At 43.6% G+C, this 12441-nt stretch overlaps 1 protein-coding gene and 1 long non-coding RNA gene across 21 annotated transcripts in view; one reads left to right on the forward strand and one right to left on the reverse strand.

Annotated features, from left to right (window-relative positions):
* ULK4 (unc-51 like kinase 4) overlaps positions 1 to 12441 on the forward strand; it is a 577159-nt gene that overhangs the window by 71868 nt on the left and 492850 nt on the right. The window lies entirely within an intron of this gene.
* Positions 2386 to 8967, reverse strand: LOC123380174. Its single transcript, XR_006585637.1, has 3 exons — positions 8685 to 8967; positions 7173 to 7233; positions 2386 to 2702 (listed from the first exon to the last, which is right to left on the reverse strand). It is a non-coding gene; the product is annotated as an uncharacterized LOC123380174 (long non-coding RNA).

Here is a 12441-nt window from a genome sequence, read left to right on the forward strand (position 1 = left end):
ATTTAGAAGTGGGTGGGGAAGAGCAACCCACCTATCCAAACAGAGAGATAACAAGTTTGTTGATTTTTATCTTCAATTCTAGAAAAGGAGAAAGTGTCTTCCATATAAATTTGGAACCAGTTTTCGGAGTTTCATCATGTTTGGGGTATAAATGTATACTTCTTCCAAAATGAAAAATTAACATAAAGATCAGACCTGGGTTGGATGAATCTGGACAGAATATGAAAGCAATTCTGTAGAAGCTGGTGAGGGCACACCATTCAAAGGAGGGAAGCAGGCTATGGGAGGTGTACTTTTAGTTGGCTTCTTCCCTGCAGGAGTTCGAGTTCATGCAGGGAAGCAGAGTTCAGGTAGAACACGACAGTTTTGCTGGGCCGAGGAACCGAGGCTGGCAATTGTCATTGCGGGACAGAGTAGAAAAAGAGTAGGGGGGAAATCTTTCAAGAGAAGACCCACAAAATGTGTGTGCCAGTTCCTCTGCAGTCCTTGGCCAACTCGGAAGCTGTGCCGGAGCTGAATGATACTGCATGGAACCAGGCAGAAAGTAGCAGCTGGCAGGTTGAAGAGTTGAGCAGAAATTTCAGCAGTTGCCCAGTGCTGGGGAGGTAGGCTTTGGGGTCAGGTCCAGCCAAGTTAAGAGGGACTTGATAAACACTTGGGGCTTTCCACTGAAATTCCAGAAGGGCTGCCCTTGAGGTCTAAGAACTATGCCTCAGGACTAAAGGAAAACCAAGCCTTTGTAGGATTGAGGTGATTGACTGGTATTTTAACCGCTTGACAACAAAACTCCACACTCTTTGCAAGAAAATAAGATTATCCACAGGGTTCAGAGGAGAAACTCTTCATGACGCTCAGAGATTTCTTAGACTTGACACCAGAAGCATGATCCATAAAAGCCCCTCCTGCACCCCCACCCCCAAAAAGCCCACAAAACAAAACCAAAAAACCCAGCAGATTGGATTTCATCAAAGTGAGAAACTTTGCTGTGGCAGAGGCCCTGTTAAGATGATGAAAAGACAAACTACACATGGGAGAAAATGTTTGCAAACGACACGTCTGACAAAGAACTCATGTTTACAATAGTAAAGAACTCTCAAAACTCAATGGTAAACAAATGAATAAAAAAATTAGAAAATGGCCAATAGATGTGAGAGAGATTTCACCAAAGAGGATATATGCCTGGGAAATAAGTACATGAAAAAGGATTTAGCATTGTTACTCGTTATAGAAATGCAAACTAAGACTGCGTCTACACGTGTGGTAAAACGATTTAATAAATAACGACAGTACCAATGGGGCGCCTGGGTGGCGCAGTCGGTTAAGCGTCCGACTTCAGCCAGGTCACGATCTCGCGGTCCGTGAGTTCGAGCCCCGCGTCGGGCTCTGGGCTGATGGCTCGGAGCCTGGAGCCTGTTTCCGATTCTGTGTCTCCCTCTCTCTCTGCCCCTCCCCCGTTCATGCTCTGTCTCTCTCTGCCCCAAAAATAAATAAACATTGAAAAAAAAAATTAAAAAAAAAAATAACGACAGTACCAAGTGCTGGCAAAGATGCTGCCAACTGGACCTTTGTCCACTGCTGGTGGGAGCGTAAAAGACATTTCAGCAGTTTTCTAAAAAACGAAACCTACGTTTACCAGATGACTCAGCAGTTTTGCTCCTGGGCTCTATTTCAGAGAAATGAAATCTTCCGTTCATGTAAAAGTCTGTATTTGGCGATTCATGCCAGCCTTATTTATAATAGCCCAAACCTGAAAATACTGGCACATCCTTCAATTTGTGAGTCATATAAACCTTGGCACAATCCTTACCGTGGAATATTACTTAACGGTAAAGAGGAAGGAACTATTGATACGCACAGTAGTTTGGGTGGGTTTCAGGGTGTTGTGCTGAGTGAGAGACTGTGTTAATATATTATTCTTGAAATTACAAGATTACAGAGCTGGAAAACAGACGAGTGGTTGCTAGGGCGTAGGGATACTGAGAGAAGAGGGGGAGTTTCACTGCAAAGGGACAGCACGAGGGAGGTCTTGGTGATCATGGAATAGTTCTGTGCTGTGATTGCGTGAATCTACGCATGTGATAAAATGATGCGGAGCTCTACGTAGGTGCCGTACCAATGCCACGGTTTTGGTTGTTGATATTGTACTGTAACTGCAAGACGTTACTGTTGTGGGAAACTGGAGGAAGAGAATATGGGATCTCTCTGTACGACTCTTGTGGCTCCCTGTGAGTCTACGATTAAGAAAGAGTATGTTTTCTAAGATATTTCTAAGACATTCCTAAAATATCTTAGAAAAACCCAGGTTTGTATCTAGGCCTCTTTCCCTTTAACCTGAAAGATCTTTCACATTTCACGTTAAATTCCGTCTGGAGATGAATATACCCATTTTCTCTTTATTTCTTCTTTATTTTTGAGAGTGTTTTCATAGATGACAGAATTCTGAGGTAGCACTTTTTTTTCTTTCAACACTTCAAAAATATCGTTTTAGCGTCTTACGGCGTGGATGGTTTCTGATAAGAAGTCTGCATTCTTTCATGTCCTTGTTTCCCAGTGTGTAATATATAGCACTTCTCTAATCGCTTTCAAGATTGTCTCTTTAGTTTTGATATTTTCAGCAGTTTGAGTAGCATCTACCTAGTGTCCTCTTTGTAGGTATATCTTGGGCCAGGTTCAACAAGATTCTTGGCACTGTGTGCTGATACCTATGATGAATTGTGGAAAAATTGCGACAATTATCTTGCCAAGTATTTCTTCCGTCTCATTTTATATTTCATGTGTAGCATAAACATATTTGTGTTATATTGTGTATGAACTATTAGAATGTTGATTTAAAGTGAATTGTGATAATTTACAGATGCTCTTATAATCTGCAGAGTATCTAGTAAAAAATTAAATAGCTATAGCTAAATAGTCAATAGAAGGGATTAAATAGAATACTAAATGAATGCTCAATTCAAAATAAGTCAGCAACGTAGAAAGAAAGGAAGAAAGAGCAAATGGGACAAAGGGAAAGCCATATAGCAAGATGATGGATTTAAACCTCCCCACATTAGTAATTACAGTCCGTGTTCGTGGCTTAAGTAGTCTATCCAAAAGGGGAGAGATGGTCCTACTGGATAAAGGAGAGAAACCTAGCTATGTACACTTTAAATGAGACCTACCTTAAAGAGAAAGATAAGCTAAAAAACATGCAAAAAGGATATACCATGGAAACACTAATAACAAGAAAACTTGTGTGGGTATATTAATAACCAAGTAGACATTAAGGGAGCATTATCAGAGATGAGGCTGAGTATTTTATAATGAAAGCTTCAATTCGTTAGGAAGTATGAACAGTCCTTAATCTGTATGTGTCAATAGTGCTTTAAAATAGATGAAGAAAACCTTGCTAGAACTACAAGTAAAAGTAGGCAAATCCGTTCGGATTGTTGGATAGGTTTTAAACAAGGAGTCAGAAAGAACATGTAAGATTTGAATGATACCGATGAAAATGAACTAGTTTGACATTTATAGAACACTAACTCCAACAACTGTAAAACACATTCACCTGAACTACACACTGAATGTTCCCTAAGATGACATTTTCAGCCACAAAAAACTGTATCTTAACAAAGGATTAAAATAAATTGGATTAATGACGTTAATTAAAATTTAGACTAAATTCTCTGACTACAGTGAAATGAAGTTAGAAATAGATAACAGGAGGAAATCTGGAAAATCCCCTAAATGTTTGGAAATAAAACACTTCTAAGCAACTCATGTGCCAATAAAGAACGCTCAAGAGGATTTAAATAATACTGTAAAGTGAATGATAATGGACACCTGATACAGCAAAAACTTGGGGGGAATTTAACGTGGAATCAAGAGGGAAATAGCCATAGCGTGAAACGCCCCTATTACAACGGGAGTTCCAAAGACTCTAGTGGCGTCGGAATTACCTGGGAGGTTTGTTAAGGTGCAGATTGTTGGCTCTCCCCCACCCCCATCATTTCTCATTCAGCAGGTCTGGAGTGGGGCATGGTAATTTGCATTTCTAATAAAGTTCCTGGGTGATTTTTGATGCTGCTGGTTCAGGGGCTATACTTTGAGAACCACCATATTAGAAAGTAACTTTTAAGTTCCAGTAGGAGGAGCTAGAAAGAGGGGAGCAACTTAAACCCAATGCAGTGACAATAAAGGTATACTAAAAATAAGAGCCAGAATCATTGAATCAGGGAAGTAGTAATAGATAAAAACCAGTGAAACCGGTTGTTCATACTTCAGTAACTTAAAATTATTGAACTTCTAGCCAGATTGATTAAAAAACAGAGAAGATAGAAGTTACCAATGTCAGAACTAAAAGGGAGAGAGCAGCATAAATCCAACATCCTTTAAAAGGTCTTAAGGGAATAATCTGAATGACTTTAGGTCTGCATACTTGCAGTTGAAATGAAATGGGCAAGTTGCCTGAATGACACAACTTTCTGGGATTGCCCTGATCAGAAAGAGAAATTTGGAGAGCCCTATGTCTGTTAATACATTGTTGAAAACCTTCCCGCCAAAAAAGCTCTGGGCTTAGATGACTTCTGGTGAATTCAGTCCCTGTATGTATAGCAGGATGTACATACGTAATGGTGTGTACATGAATGTATATTTATATTTACCCTGATTTTCATTCGACATCAAGTTAATTTAGCCTTATGAGAAAATACGAGACAGGCAACGTAGCATGAGTGACAACAGCATGGTAGAGGTGTCCTCACGTAGGTGTGACCAGTGATGATCCGAGCCACTTTGCAATTGGGAAGCACGTGGTTGAAAGAGGTGACACCGGATGGGTATAGAGCAACCCATTTTGGGGAAATCGTCATCTCCAGAGTTCCTTAAAGTTTTCTTATCACCGACCATCTATTGCTGAGTTATCTGTCTTCGTGTATTGTCCATCCGTTTACCAACTCTCGATATTTAGCTGTCTGTATATCTAAATGTCTGTGTCTGAGAGTGCTTTATATATTCCGTGTTTTCTTCCAGTCTGTGGCTTGTCAGTTTCTTCTCTTTATATTGTAATCCAAAAGTCAATTTTGATTAAGTTTCAGCTTTCTTCTGTTACAGATCACGCTTTTCCTATCTAACGTAAAAACAAAAACAAAAACAAAAACAAAAAACTTTGTCTCTCCCAAGACCACAAAACATTTTTCCTGTGTTTCTTTGTAAATACTTGCAGTTTGGGATTTTTATGAGACCGACATGCTGCTGGCTGCGCTGAGAAGGAAGCTTAAGTTTTGGATTTTATATTTGGGCCTATGATGTGTTTTGAGTTAATTTTGTATGGGATATTAGGTACGGATCAAGGTTTATTTATTTATTTATTTATTTTTGGCCTCTCATCATCAGATACTCAACGAGCACTTTGTTTGGGCAAAGTTCTGGAGACAGAACGATAAACAAAAAAGACGTTGTCCCTGTCCTCGTGGAGCTTTATAAAGGACAAAGGGTATTAAAGAGGAAGTCCTAATGGAGCCTACGAAGGAACCGTGGTGAAGCATAAAGAAGCTCAGGATGGTTACTTTAGTAGAAGGGAAGGGACAACCATGCGCCAATGAGAAATGCTCGTCCTTTTTATTGCTTCTCAGATTTAGGTTAAGTTGAAAACAGACCTTTCTCTTGGACGTGGCCAGAGGGACGGTTATTAGTGACCTTTCGTAAGCACCGTTTGTGTGGTAAGAAGCACGTAATGGTTGGGAATGCTTGTGTGGAAAACCAGAGGTGAGCAGGTGGTAGGTATGTATCTAGATAAAGCAGTTTACCTGTGAGGGCGAGGCACAGGTCAATGCCAGTGGAAGAGACTGGGTCCAGAGGGAGGCATTGAAGATAAAGGCTAGTGAGGGGCTAGCTGAAAGCATATAATCCTTCACATGGGTGGGAGGGAATGACTGAGTAGGGTGATGGGCCTTAGGTCAGAGAAGGGGCACTGTATCCACTATAACGAGGAAGAGAGGATTAATAACGGTAGGTGGAGCGGGGTAGGGGGGTATGATTTGGTGGTGAAAACGTGCGGGGTCTTCATCTACTGGCTTCTGGCAATGGAAGCACATCAAGGTCAGCATCAGAAAGAGGGGAGTGGGTGTCCAGCGTATTTGAAGTAGAGGAGAAGCTATGAAGCTGTCCTCTTCCTGAATGAGAAAGCTGGCTCACCAGGAAAAGAAAATAGGGTTCCGTAGACCAAGCTTGTTGGAAAGAACTTAAGGTGAAAGGAACCAGTCTGCCTAGTTGTAGGACACTCTCCAGAAGACAGTTGGCTTTCAGTCACAGGAGTGGTTGAGTCCATTGGAGGGCGAGAGGCCACTTCTAAACCCTTTCACATAAGGCCCTATGGTGTTGAGTTTTAGGCCCCAGAGCCCAGTCCTTGTAGGAAAGCAGGTCTGTGAGAAGTGAGCGTGCTCATTGGCTTGGATGGTACGGTCGAGTTTTAACAACTATTGTGGAAGGGCTTTGAAAAAGGATCTTAAAAAGGTGGGAGTGGAGATTAGAGAGTATTTGTATTTGAGAAGTACTGCAGGTATACTCAGGGTCTGGGATGGGACTATGTGGTGAGCGGCTGAGTTGGGGTGGAGGAACAGGCCAAGGAGCTGAGTGATGAGGCCAAGGAACCGTGTGGTCAGGGTGCTGGGTGTGGATGTCCGCTTGGATGGAGGTGTGGACAGGAGTACAGGTGGGAAGGAAGGTGAGGAGCAAGGAGCCAGCGTCCTCAGTGGCGAAGAGGAGGGACTGGGGAGTCCGTAGCCCGGGGCACCAGGGAGGCTAGTGTAATATGATGATGCAAGACTGAATTGTGGGTCCTTTGTCACGATGGAAGGTTTGGGAACGTCACCAGGAGTGAGAAGGACATCAGCCTTGTCTGACCTCCAAATACACTTTGAGTTAGGCTCGTTCTTACCTTTGCTGTTTGACAGGGCAACAGGAACCATAAAAAGAGAGCTAGGTTTTCAACCAGAATCTCAGAGAAAATGAGTTCTCTCTTTGGAAAGGGGCTATTTAAATTTGGCCCATCATCAGGACTCCGTTGACAACAGTGTCGTGTGTTGCCCGTGTGGCGCAACTCAAGACAAAGCACTTGCTAAAATGTAGCCTGTGGGAAGAACTTCTCAAAAACTAGCCATGTTTCTGGTAATACTTTGCTTTCTGAAACCTACATTTGAGCAGGATCTTCTTTCTGGCTGACGGCAGTTTGTAAAAATGGCGCTAGATCTTTTCCTGGAAAAAAAAAAAAAAAAAAAAAAAAAAAAAGACTTGTACCCCCCCCCCCCCCCCCCCCCCCCCCCCCCCGCCTTTTGTAACAGTTACATAGTCTCACAGTGCTTTGTACCCCACTCCAGCCTGGATGTAGTCTCCTCAGGAGTTTTTGTGTTGAGGGGCTGAGAGATGCCATCTTTTACATCAGATACTGTGAAACCATTTCTGGCTTGTTTGTAGCCCTGAGCTGAGCCTGTTACCAATCCTAATCCCCCACGTTGTTAGTTTCAGTGACTCTGCCCTCGTACCTCCTGCAAAACAAACTTGTTTTTCTGTTACTTGTTGGACAGCATGAGAGAAATTTTTTGAAAATAATAAAGCAACGGTTGAATAGTATTCAGGTCTTTGTGTAGAATGAAGTGAAACGTTCTGGATTTGTTGTATTAAGCCATGATGCAGAAGTACGGATCTTTGGGGAATTGCCGTGTTTGAGTCACTTTTGCATACAAATTAAATCTCTCACATCAAAGAATTCTTAAAAGGCGTGTTTCCTAATTTCTTATAATGGTAGAATTCATTTAATTTCTTACCTGACGTCTTAGAGAATAATTTTTAGCTTCTGTGTTTTCTGCTCTTTTACCTGGGCTATGCACATACCTTTGTTATAATATTTTTTGAGCAGCAGTTGTGAGGCTTATATATTTGAATGTGATATAATTTAGTAATTCTTGGGAACCTAGCAGAGCATCACATTTAATTTTCTATTAGATGAAAGAAACCTGGAAAGCGAAGTGGTGATGGAGAGAATTGCACAAAACAGAACTAATCAGAGCTGATCCCGGAGGCAGAAAACTGCAATTTAAAATGAGATTCCTTTGTATTTCTACTGTTTGAGGAGTGTTGGTGGGCCGACTATTAAGAACATAGTAACAAGTGAATAATAGTAGATATGTATATAGCAAGCTCAAAACCACAGTATTGAGGTTATGTTCTTTGTGCCATAGCTTTTAAATATTCCAGGCCCTAAAAGACTCAATATTAATGAAGTACAATGGTACCTTTGTTTCTTTAAAAAATTGATGTTTAGTTAGAGAGAGGGGGAGAATGCGGGTGGGGGAGGGGCAGAGAGAGCCAGCAAGATTCCCAAGCAGGCTCCTTGCGGTCAGTGCAGAGCCTGATGGGGGACTCGAACCTACAAACTGTGAGGTCATGACCTGAGCCAGAATCAAGAGTCAGACGCTTAAGTGACTGAGCCACCCCGGTGCCCCTAACTTGGTTTCTTCAGAAAACATTTACATAGCTGGTGTGGTTGTGTTCTGCTGATCCCAAATAAAAATGTCATTTAATCCTCGATAAAGATACGTAGGTGTATCATGTATCATCTAACCACCCCTCCCCCCCCCCCCCCCCCCCCCAGGTCGCTCCTTCGTTAGACACAGAAGAAAGGGTCTAGCAGGACAGTGTGGCAGTACCTGGAATATGTGTTTGCCTTTGTTTTTCCTGTCTGGACTGGCTTCTCTCTCCCTGTTGGTCAGGTGTGGTTGTGGTTGCCAGGGGGAGGCAGAGAAGGGTGGAAATGTAGGATGTGCGTCTCTTCCTAGGGGAGCTGCTCAGAGTCCTGGCTGCAGTACCGTGTTAGAACAGCATGGCTTTGTTCATCGTTGAAGGCAGATTCTAGATTGAGGTCTCTGCAGACTGCCAGTGTCTTAACTTTGTACCACCCTCTCTTAGCCACTGCTACACAGTTGCCATTGACGACCATTGTTGCTTGGTGAGTAGCCAAGAAGCGGAATTCAGGGGCTAATCTTCACATACCGAGATGACGTATGAATCCACTGTCCTTGGCAATTCCAGCAGTACCTTTGTTTTAAAAAAATTTTTTTTAATGTTTTATTTATTTTTGATAGAGAGCATGAGCAGGGGAGGGGCAGAGAGAGCGAGCGAGACCCAGAATCCGGAGCAGGCTCCAGGCTCCGAGCTGTCAGCACAGAGCCGGACATGTGGCTCCAACCCACCGCTAGATCACGACCTGAGCCAAAATCAGACACTTGAACAACTAAGCCACCCACGCGCCCCCATTTCCTTTTTTTTTTTTTTAATTTTTATTTGGGTAAAATGAACTCAGAATTATGAAATGAATAGTTTGTGAAGGCTTCAGAGGCTATTACTCAAAATGAAACGTGACAGCTTACTCGTTGGTCAGTCTAAGTGTATGATGTTGGTGTGATTTTTTTTCAAGAAGGAAAAGACGAATGCACCTACGAGTGGGGGTCAGGGGCACTGACATTTCCAATGTTAATTGGTTTCAGAAACAACTGCGGGGAAAAATTGGAAAGTGGGGCTTTCAAAGGGAATTCTATCATTCATGGTTCTGAACACATGGTATACTCAAATTGGGATAATTATCTGATGGTTCGTTTACAAAGGGGATAGTGCCGTTATCCAGGGTTAGGAATAGTGGAGTTGCCCTTACTTCTTGGTCCAAAGAGAAGAAGGGGGGTGGGGTGGATGCCATTTCTGGAACAACATTTGGGAGTCGCAGTGGGAAGCTGATTGAAAGGGGCAGTACCGTGGATGTTAGAGATGGCTCAAGTGCAGGGACAGGGATGGTTAATCGACACCTGGAATAGGCATCTGCCCCTGTGAGGACAAAATCTTGTTCCCTTCATGATCAGAGAGTTCCAGTGTAATCAGCCTGCCACTGTGTGACCACCTGGGTCCTCTAGGGAACAGAGTTACATCAAGGCTCAGTGTTGGTCTCTGTTCATGGCAGGCTGGAACTCGGCAGTGGCAGTGGCCAAGTCGTCCTTTGTGAGCACAATTCCATGTTGTGGGGCCCGTGCATAGTCACCAGTCTGGCCTCCATGCTGTTTTGGCTGTACATGGGTTCCTTGAGCAAGCACCAGGGTAACTGGTGAAGAATGTTGACTGGCACCCACAGGTGGTTCTGCTTTTCCAGCTGACTGTTGATCCCCTCTGGTGGGCATTTATAGGGTGGGTTATGAATGTATTTACACTCTGCTCCCATTCAAGAGGCCTCCGTCTATACTTCTTTCCCCACACTTTTTTTTTGGGGGGGGGATGTATAATTTTGTTCTTTCTAGTTAGCTACTGCCTCTGAGTTGGTATAGACCCATCCTTTGGTCCATCTCTCTCGTTTAGAGAAGTACCACCCACGGTTTTGCCTACTTGGAGCATTTCCTTTCACCATTGTCTTTGCGGACCAAATTGAATGGGGTTGCAGTGACGTGGCCATCCACTTCCTGCTGATTCAGACATAACATGCAGATCCATATGCAAACCAGGTTTATGCTTTTTTCTCCTGAGAGGGAGGAAATCTAGAACATTCTGGGAAATCATGAGTATAGGCCGAGGAACAGGGAGGCAGCTGAGCAGTGGGAGCAGATAATCATGGGAGTCTGAGTCACCTATACATATGGAGTGAGTGAATCTGCTTGGCCCGGGCCCATTGTTACCATTTTAATTGAAAAGTAAAATGCTGCTGTGTGTAACCCATGTTGTGGGTAACATCCAGTTCATGATGGGCAGGGCAGGCCCCATATTATTCCAGCGTTCCGCAGCAAGCCAGGAGCTGCTTTTGAGATGAAGGACAGTTGTTGACAGAGGGCAGGACAGGGCCTTGTTCCAGAATCCTTGAGGTCTGTGCTAGGAGTCTGCTGCTATGGCTTGCCATAGGCTTTGTATAGCATTGCTGTTGGCCACAGTCACATACAATAGCATTAAGTCTGCTGAGTCTTAAGACCCAGCTGGCAGAGAAGCTTGTGCTTTGGCTTGGACCTGCTGCAGAACCCTTTCTTGGGCCCTTCTCAAAACCGGCAGCCTTATCAATGATCAGGAAATGGATTGGAGCCTATAAAACCCAAACAGACTACCCCACTATTGAACCTCCTTATCTAGGTGGGTAATACGAGGTGCAGCAACTTCTTTTACTTCATTATTTTTTAAAGTTAATTTATTTTTGGTGGGGGGGGGTGAGCAGAGTGAGAGAGAGAATCTCAAGCAGTTTCCCCGCTGTCAGCACAGGGCCGTGTGCGGAGCTCAATCCCATGAACCATGAGAACATGAGCCGAAATCAAGAGTCGGACGCTCAACTGACAGAGCCACCCAGGCACCCCTCTCTTAATTTAGAAGGAGTATTATTTATTACATGCCCCAAGACCGCTGGATTCCTAGGTACTTCACCAGTGTAATAGACCAAGGGCTTTTGCAGGATTTATCTGCTACCCTCTGGCATACAAGCTAAGGTGCTACTTAACAGGTCCAGTTAGCATGTCACCAGTGTAACGAAACAGTAGGATATCCTGCAGATTATCAAGGTGATGGGGGTTCCTCTGGTCCATATTATGACAGAGCAGGAGACTTGACGTAGGGGCAATTTAGTAAGTTGAAACTGCCTCTGATTTTATTTACTGATTGGACTGGGAAGGAAAGCATAAGGAGCGCCAGGGGCTATGTTAATTGGGTTCAGTAAAGATAGCACGGCTGAACTGCAGCTCTAATAGGCATCGTCAGCTGATTAAATTTGCAGTAATCTGTAGTCCTGCTCTGTAACCCATGTGGCTTCTGTACTGGCCTGACAGGCAAGTTAAACGGGGACGTGGTAGAAATCACCATCCCTGGGGGCGCCTGGGTGGCTCAGTCGGTTAAGCGTCCGACTTCAGCTCAGGTCACGACCTCATGGTCTGTGGGTTCGAGCCTCTCGTCGGGCTCTGGGTTGATGGCTCGGAGCCTGGAGCCTGCTTTCGATTCTGTGTCTCCCTCTCTCTCTGCCCCTCCCCTGTTCATGCTCTGTCTCTCTCTGTCTCAAAAATAAATGTTAAAAAAAAAAAATTAAAAAAAAAATCAGCATCCCTGTACCTCTCAAGTATTTGGTGCCATTGAGTCTTAATAATTGACCTGGCTGGATATGACCTGCTTTTGGTTTCCTGTCATTGGGTGGGCAGGCAGGGAAGGTGTTGTAGTTCCAGGACCTTCTACTTTGTCTCTTGGTACTCTGAATAGACCTCAGTCCACTCGTTGGGAATCCATTGTGGGGATCCTGCTAGTTGCTGAGTGTATCTTTTCTCATTGTATGTTCTAGACCTAGGAAAATAACTGAGGATAGCTCCACGGGCCCACTGGACAGATGTGAGATGGGTTTAGTAAGATCCCATGTGGCACATGGCCTTGATAAGCTCTTTCTTGATCTGACTACTGCAGTACAGTGGT

This window comes from Felis catus, chromosome C2 (genome assembly GCF_018350175.1).
Source record: "Felis catus isolate Fca126 chromosome C2, F.catus_Fca126_mat1.0, whole genome shotgun sequence".
Lineage (NCBI taxonomy): Eukaryota > Metazoa > Chordata > Mammalia > Carnivora > Felidae > Felis > Felis catus.